The sequence below is a fragment of the Orbicella franksi genome, chromosome 9 (assembly GCF_964199315.1).
Source record: "Orbicella franksi chromosome 9, jaOrbFran1.1, whole genome shotgun sequence".
Classification (NCBI taxonomy): Eukaryota; Metazoa; Cnidaria; class Anthozoa; order Scleractinia; family Merulinidae; genus Orbicella; species Orbicella franksi.
Window position 1 is genome coordinate 23,918,131 of NC_138153.1, and position 8,548 is coordinate 23,926,678.

The following is an 8,548-nucleotide window of genomic DNA, read 5'->3' on the forward strand; positions in this document are numbered from 1 at the left end:
TTTAGACTTAGACTTTTTTTCGAATTTTCTATCTAAAATACGCAAAAACGGAACGATTTCTTTACGAGTGTTAGGGCTAAATTACGGAAAACCGAAACGAAGTTTCATAATTTTGGGCGCATTTACCGTATTTTTAAACTGAGCGCAGGCTTAAAACTGCTTAAAATAATAGCGATTTAGACCTGTTCGCTAGTTTAAAAAAGCTTAAAAATACTGTTTTAGGCCTAAGCAAAACCGGCTGCTTGCGGTTAGCTATAATCTGTTGCGCGGGTTAGCGACTATTGTACTAATTTTGTAAATGTAAACAAAGTGAAATAAAATTCTAGCTTACCTGTCGCGTCTCTTCGCGTTTTTTCCCCCTTGATTTCCTTCCTCAAATTCAGACCCATGCGATGAAGCTGTGTATTTTGTTTCTTTCCTCCATGAAGTGGCGATCAGATCACGAACAGTGCATACAGTGGTACGAGGAACAATTTACGCATCTTTGCGCACTTCGTATAAGTCGGCGATATGCTTGATAATGTTTCCAAAAGGATCATCTCCATAGTGTTGACGCCACAACCATTGCTGTAGATAGCTTTCGAAGAGATCTTTGGATGTTCCTGTACGAGGCATACTTCGTTTGACTCCCCACCACGTATTTTCAATGTGCTGGGTGTGCGCACCTGTGTCTGGGTCTACGATGTTTAGGCTGTGGTTGACTGTGAGAAGCGATTGGGAGAAAGAAAGAAATCACCCCCCCCCTTTTATTCACCAGGGACCCACACATGCGATGCATATTTTCGTGCAGCGTGCAACATGCGTTAAACACATGAATAAGTAAATTGTAATGTTAATTTTTTGGAATGCGAACGAGTCAAGTAAAATAAAAATTATTTTTTGAAGGGGTAATTCTCAACTGAACCTCGTAGTGTAGTGGTGTAGAAGAGAGACTGGTAAGCGAGAGGTGTGCGAAAGGTAAGTGGTTCGAGACCTGATGGGGTACAAGAAAAAAAAGGGAAAAAAATCCGTAAGGAGCCTGGGTAATATGGAGAAGAAAAAGAGAGATGAATGGAGCTAGGGGACGAAAAGAATCGGCGAAAAGACAACGCGCGATAGCGCGCCACAACGCGCAATCAAATCCTCTTTTATTCACACAGTAAGTAGTAATTATCAATGTACATATTCAATACCTTAGGGAGTTGCTATTGTCTTCAAAAACAATAGAGCGCATACATAATTAATAATTCTGCATGCATAATAAATGTATGGGGTTATACGGAAATCTTTCCGCAAATGTTAGCCTGGTTTTGTCGCTTTCTTTGAGTGTTATTCTTTGTGTTGTGATTTCTTTTGGCCGTTGGTGTCGTGTTCCAAGCGGAAGCACCTGCTTAGTTTATTTACAACACTCTTCTGCTGCAGATATTGGTGTACAGATGACTTAACACAATGAACACAGCATAATGGAATGCTATGTTGAAAGGTATGCCAAGTTTTCCTTCCTATCCTTCCGTAAATGGTTGATTTTTGCAAGTGGCAACATTTGCTAGTTCGTGTGTGGCTTCGGAAACTTTTTGGATTAACTTGATGAGTCTACATTTTAAAAGTTGAAGATTTTGTTCGCTATCATCTGAATTACCCGTCATATTTTGACTTGCCTCTGGGAAGAGACCCGTTGGGTTTTTTGTCTGCCATGTTCATATAAATAGGTGACGAAAACCGTTGACACTGTACTGTAAATGAGCTTAATTTTGTAGATTTAAGGATATAAATCTTACATGCAATGCATGTTTTAAAAGCGTAGCCAACTGATGTTCAGTCCGGATATCAGCATACCATTCAAGGTGACACATTTCTTTCCACGTTTAGATATATCCTCTGGCTTGTGTTGTCTACAATTTAAAAGTTCTTGCAGCGGTGCAAGAATCTGATATGACAGATGTACACTAAGTTTTTTGTTTTGTTATTGAATGGACTAATTGCGTGGTTTTGATGGAGTTTTTAAAAGTTACCTTGTAAAATTATTTTTTGGCCTGAAGGCAGACTTTTTTGGGTTTAATTAGTCTGATGATGATGAGGTTAATGAAGTGTTTTTATTTATTTTTTTTTTATTGAGTGAAACCTCAAGAAGTAACAATCCTTTTGTTGTACTTCATGATTATGTTGTACTACATGATTTAAATTTCCCAGTTACAAAGCTAGCAAAATGACTGAGGTATTCACAATATAGGTTGAAAGAAGTTGCGTATAATGTATGAACAGTGCAGTACACATTAATTTAATTTTACATTTTTTCGTCTCTTTTTACACAGTTAGACCTCAGATTTTCACAGCTCTCCTCCCCTCTTTCAATTACTTGATTTTCTGGCTGGTGACAGTGTGATGTGGCCATGTACATTGTGTACATCAACGTGAAGAAGTTTTTTTCATGGATGAAATGAATGCCATCTTCCTTGGAGAGGATACTAAATGATATGTCCCCTTTTATAAAAAGATTAAGGAATAATAAAAGGGATAATTAAGGAACCAAATGCATGGAACAAGTATTTCAGGATTCCCCAGTAATTAATAAAGAAAAATGTTTGAAGACAGAAAAATTATAGTTTGGTAAACAACTTGGTTGGGATTTGACTTCTTAAAAATTTGTAGATCATAATATTTTGGTGTGGAAGTTTATGTGATATTTAACAATTATTCTTTGCAATCGAGGTGAATAGTGGCTGTTATTCACTGAGATTGACAAGTTTTTATTATATGTACAAAGTGATCTCAACAACAGATGAAAAGGAAACCATTAAAAGATAATTTATTGACCTCTCAATTCATGTGTGGAAAACGTGCAAGTGGCATGAAGATGTGCACAATTCTTTACAGAATCTTCTAACATGGCAAGTCTAGTTAACCTGCGATAAAATCCTCGTTGATCACAATCTAGTAAAATGGTCTGTTAACACTGTTCAAATCAGCAATCTAAATGAAAAGTCTGTTTGCTAAACAATTTCATTGTTCAATCAAAGTTCTCATTTTTACTTGAAATGAAAATTGAAAATTCAAAACTTTGAAGACTTTTTTGTATTTTCTGGTACAGTATCTTCTTGTATTCTCAGGATTTCCATTTCAGAAACACTGGCGGAACATAAGTTTTCACCAGCCATTTTGTTATTGTTTGGATCACGCATCATTCACTCGTTAGGGAGTGAATAATTATCAATTATTCCACGAGAGCGTGTTGGATATGAGATAATAGATAGCCAACAAGGCACGTATCGCTGAGTTGGCTTTAATCTTCTCATATCCAACAGGCACGAGTGGAATAATTCTTTTATTAAAAAGGCCCCCAAAATATAGAAAACTAGGCTTAAATAACAATAAAAATGCTCAAAAAATCATGCATACGCTTTCCATATTTGTAGAGCATGGTATAATGGCTCATAACCCCTGATGGCTGAAACAATGAAAACTCTCAAATTGCATTATCCAATGATCCAGTTTTTTTAATGATGCTCATTGCTTGTGTGTTTGTGTTGGATTTTATTTTTATTTCAGTTTAGTTTTCTATATTTGAGGGGTGTTTTTAATGAAACAATTCTAGTCACGCTTGTTTGGTCTTTTTGTTTGGGAATGGGAGAGGTTAACTTAACAGTAGTTTTTACATGTAGTTATTTTGGAATTGCAAATCTCTAAGTTGCATTTTAATCAGATAAACATGTTGCTGAGACATCATTGCCTGATCTGATTAATTTACCAAAACGTGAATTGTGGTGCCAGAAGATAACCATATCCACCTCAAGGGAGGTCACTGGAAATTCTGAGGAGTGGGGGGGGGGGGGGAACAAGAATTCAAAACTTAAAATTTTGAAAAGGAATGTGTGAAGGTGAACTGGCATTTTCAGTGGGGTGTTCAGAGGAAGGGGTTTGTTCCAAATGCATGTGTTACGATATGAGCCCTTGTTGCTTCACTGATGTTGATAGAGATTTGAATATCTTCTGTATCTGCTATAGTCTTATTTTCTACAGTAGTGGTTTATCAGCCCTCAGCCCAACACCCAACCTAGAAAGCCTGGTGATCACAATTTGTCTGGTCCCTATCCTTCAACCTACCAGAAGTACAGGACTCCAGCTGACATAGCTCATAGGGTCATGGATACAAAAACCATCCCTCCACAATAAGGTGGTGACCCCTTAGGATGGTTGGAAGTTGGGGGAGTGAGTAAACAAAATTTGGTGGCAGAGTCTGCAAGGGTATGGAATTTATCTGGAACACAATATGAAACAGTAGAATTTTGTTGCAGTGAAGGCTACAGAACCTACTCCTTAAAAGTGTCTAGGAGAGATGGCATACGGTATTTGCTTGGAACAAGACTTAAACTTACTACTAGGGGAGGAGGGATGGTGCAGTTTTCATGTGTTTTCTCACAATGGTGCTTTTTGCAAAAAGGCATGCTTTCCAATGTGGTCAGTGTATGACGCAGACTTTGGACTGCAGGCCAGGTGTTAAAATGCAGACTGTAGACTTTTTAAGTGTTACTGTGTGTTAACAGTAAACAGACCAACCTTATTCAAGCTAAAAGAAGTGAGAGTTTAGCCTAAATAGTTCTAGGGTTAGCCTGAATATTTTCTCCAGTTAGCCTGTTTAAGGTTGACTCTCGACAAAACACGATTCAGTTATAATAATGTCTGCAGTATGTACTTCCCCCTTACTCTGCAGTCTGCAGTGCACAGTCTGCGTTTTACACTGACTGAATTTCGATGTAACTACAAGCCTTCACAAGAACGAATGTTCCGCCAGTATAAAGTGGAACAAGAACCCCTTTTGGCGGATTGCCTTTTTCGTTAGCACAATGGAGAAATGCTTGCAATAACGAAGCCCGCAGCTGCGGGGAAAGCTGCATAGCCAAGGAACAAGAATCGTAGTAAGTGCGAAGTAGCATAAGCCATAATATCAAACACAGGCTAACATTAACAAAGAGCAATTTATTTTATCCTTCAAGCTGTATTTCATGTACAATACAATTTTCTACAATGCCATATTAAACCTCTATAAGCTTACTACAAGTTTTTAGTTCATGGCAGTACATGGCATCCACTGAAGCGGCAAAACAAGGCACGAATGAATAGCACACAAGTGAAAAACACAACAAAATTAGGTATTAGTGTGTACTACTTACGAATTCGTCCTCCACTTTTTTTTCTTCAGGCAACGATACAAAAGTCCAAGAACAAATAGCATTTAAAAGTTTTCATCAGCACGAAAAAAAAGTCATATTTTATATGTTCCGTAAAATTAAACAGGCTACAAGAAATTGCGGTTCAAAACCTTAAAGAACTTGAGACGACCTTAAGAAAAGGAAAAACGGTACCTCGGGTGAATTTGGAAAAGCTGAAAGTTTCCTTTCGGACGAGCTGTCTTTATCGCCCGAGAAAACTGACAACACCGTTTCGATCCTCTCGATCACAGTCAAAACATCAGCACGGATCATTGCCCAAAGTAGCCGAGTTCTTTGTAATTGCCTTGAGCGAGCAAGATGTTGCCAAAAGCCATGACATTGACGTGTTCGTTTTTGATTCGTCGTCCGCCATTTCAAAAATGGAAAGGCGGGAAGACGAACCGAACTCTACTGCGCATGAGCAGCGGTTTTTCCGCCGTGCCTGTGACGTAGGAATTTTAAGCCAATCACAGTTTAGCTCAAGTAACCCCAGAACTACTGGGCGAGGTATTCGCTGCGAGGAGCACTCGAGTTTCATTGTATCATGGAATCTGATTGGCCAAAGAGAAACAAAAGTCATTACTTCACAGAAATCGTTTCCTGGCTCGGGTTCGCAGACGTTATTTTTCGGTGGAGACAAGCGACGTCTGCGTTCGTAGGCTAAGGGTTGGGCAATACACTTTATCATCAGTGTTTCTCTTCTTCATGCAACTGACCTGACCACATGCTAAGAAGGAGACGGAGTAGGGGTAGGATCGATTACCAGCCGCTGTTCGGGAAAGGAGCCCGCGCTCCTCCCCCGAAGGCACGGCTGGACGCGTGAGGATTCTTTTGTAAGTCTTAGCTAATCAGTTAACAGCCCGCAGATTTTTGTCGGACATAAATTATCTCGTCAGTTCGGATTGCGGCCCGGGATGGCGGACGATGTGGAATTGATAAAACCTCAGAGACAATCAAGATCGAAAGTTAAAAAATTCACGACAAGAAACAGTAGAATAATTGGTCAATAGCCAAGATGTGTTCTTTTTTTAGCCAACAGGGTCGGGAAAATTTGAATCTTTTGCTTCCGGGACGTTAGATAACCAGTCAACAAAGACTAAACATTGGGCTCAAGAGACCAACCAGTCAGTCAAATAGGTGTATTACCTTCTTTAAGGATAGCGACAGCAGTCTCTGGCGAAGCCGGGCAAAATTAATTTTTTTAAAACGAGCTAAATCGCGGGTAAAGCAAACCGAACTAGCAAGACATCCGGCAAGACATACATGACAAGTTTCAGGGAATCAACTTAACAGTGGAAACCATGCACACCAACATGTCACCTTTGACATGGATGACCAGTTTGCTAATGCATCAGTCAATTCCAGCAGTGCCCATCCCCCCTCCGGGCAACCGCGGGGCATTTGCTCACGTTGTCAGTCCCGGGGGTGGGGCATCCGCAATTTTATCGCGGCCCGGGGGCTGGGCATTTGCGTACCCCGGGGCGACCCCCGGGCATTCGACACACGTGTTTTGGAAAGTGCCATGGATGAGTCCATCGGGAAAGACGAGGCGTTTGTCGAACAATGGCTTGTCCGTCAGGGACAAGGGAAACTTGCAGATGTTTTTAAAGGTATGTTTTCTCAATTTTAGATATTTCTTCATTACTTGTAAGCATATAAATATAAGCGACAAGGTGTTGTCCTTGAAGTCTTACTGTTGCATTGAAATACTGAACAGTTGACGGTTTTATTCACTGATTAATTAAAAACCTGCGTAGGTGTTGGAAGGCGACGATCCCGGGGACGGGGCATTTAGACAGCTTATGTGTCCCCACCCCGGAGAATTTGCCCATTTTTTTAAAAAAATGCTAATGCCCCGAGGTTAGCCCGGGGGGGATGGGCACTGCTGGAATTGACTGATGCATAAACCGCAGTCGAACGGGGCTGCTCTACTCAAAAAACGAACTCTTCCTTAGAACACAGTATCCATGTATATAGCGCTCTTCCGCAGCAATAAAGTGGAACAAAATAGGTTGGAAAAACAAAATTTCAAAAAAGAGAACGGCAAATGTACAAATGTTTCGAGCCGTAGGTGTCATGTGGAACTGTCCACATTGTAATCAGATGACATTTCCGGCGACCAGGAGCGCCGCATGAATTAAATTATGAATTTACGTCACAGACATGGTGTGCCGCTCACGCGTGCAGCCGTCTCTTTTCGGGGAGGAACGTAGACCGGACTCGAGAAAGCGGCGGAAATCGAGCCTAGAGTAGGGGTTGATGGAGTAGCCATCCTCTGTAATGTGGAGGCTTTGCAATAAGTAAGAAGAAGTGGCTAAGCGTCTTATGTAAAACATTTTAATGTTTAAATACATCTTAATTTGAAGAGTTAAAACTCTTAACATTCCAAGAATACTAATAGCACTAAGAACTTGACTTGCTACTACATGTAATCTCGGAAGACGTGGATATCCATCTTAGAATGGATGCATAGAAGCGCGCTTAACCACTCACTGCAAAATTGTTCCCTCCGTCAAAAATGGTTCGCTACTCGGATACGTTCTGACTGTGTAACCACTATTTGACGGCTATGCTACCGAGTAGCAAGCAGAGTTGCGGCGTATTCTTCGATTAAGCCCATCTTGGTATACTCTTTATTATTGCCAAGTTTGTAGAAAACACATTGTCTAGCAGCTGCGTACATGAGCTCAAAATCCAGTCTAATTTAAAAGTTTGTAACAATAAAAATGACAATTTAAGGCTCCCAGACTGACCCTCTGAATCAGTGAGCTTTCCTTCTGGTTTGATTGGCATGATTCACCAGCTCAACAAACAATCCACCGTTTCTTATCAACACCTCAGGCTTGTCAAACTCCACCACTCGCCCACCATTAAGAACCAGCACCTTATCATAGTCCATGATCGTGTTTAGTCGATGAGTAATGGCTGGCACTGTGGAATCCTTAAACTTGTCAAGAATCACATCCTGGATCAGACGATCAGTCTTGAAATCCACATTAGCGGTGGCTTCATCCATGATAATGACCTTGCTTTTCTGGACCAGAGCACGAGCCAAACACACTAACTGCCTCTCACCAACACTGAAGTTAGATCCTGCCTCTTTAAGTTGGTAATCTAGTTGTCCAGGAAGTTTCTCTACCTTTAACTTTAACGGCACTACTTCAAGGGCAGACCATAGCTCCAGATCTGTGTACCTTGAGAATGGGTCCATGTTTCTTCTCAAGCTACCTCCAAAGCGTACCGGGTCTTGGGCAATCACGGCCATGGAACGTCGAGCCCTTTGAAGATTAAGGCTTCTAATGTCAACACCGTCAATAAAAACCTGGGCAAAACAAACGCAATAGTACATTCAGTTTGTTGAT

The 8,548-nt window shown here is 40.6% G+C and overlaps 1 pseudogene; it reads right to left on the reverse strand.

Moving 5' to 3' along the window:
* Positions 1-7,946: 7,946 nt before the first annotated feature.
* On the reverse strand, positions 7,947-8,548 carry LOC145498646 (ATP-binding cassette sub-family C member 4 pseudogene; annotated as a pseudogene).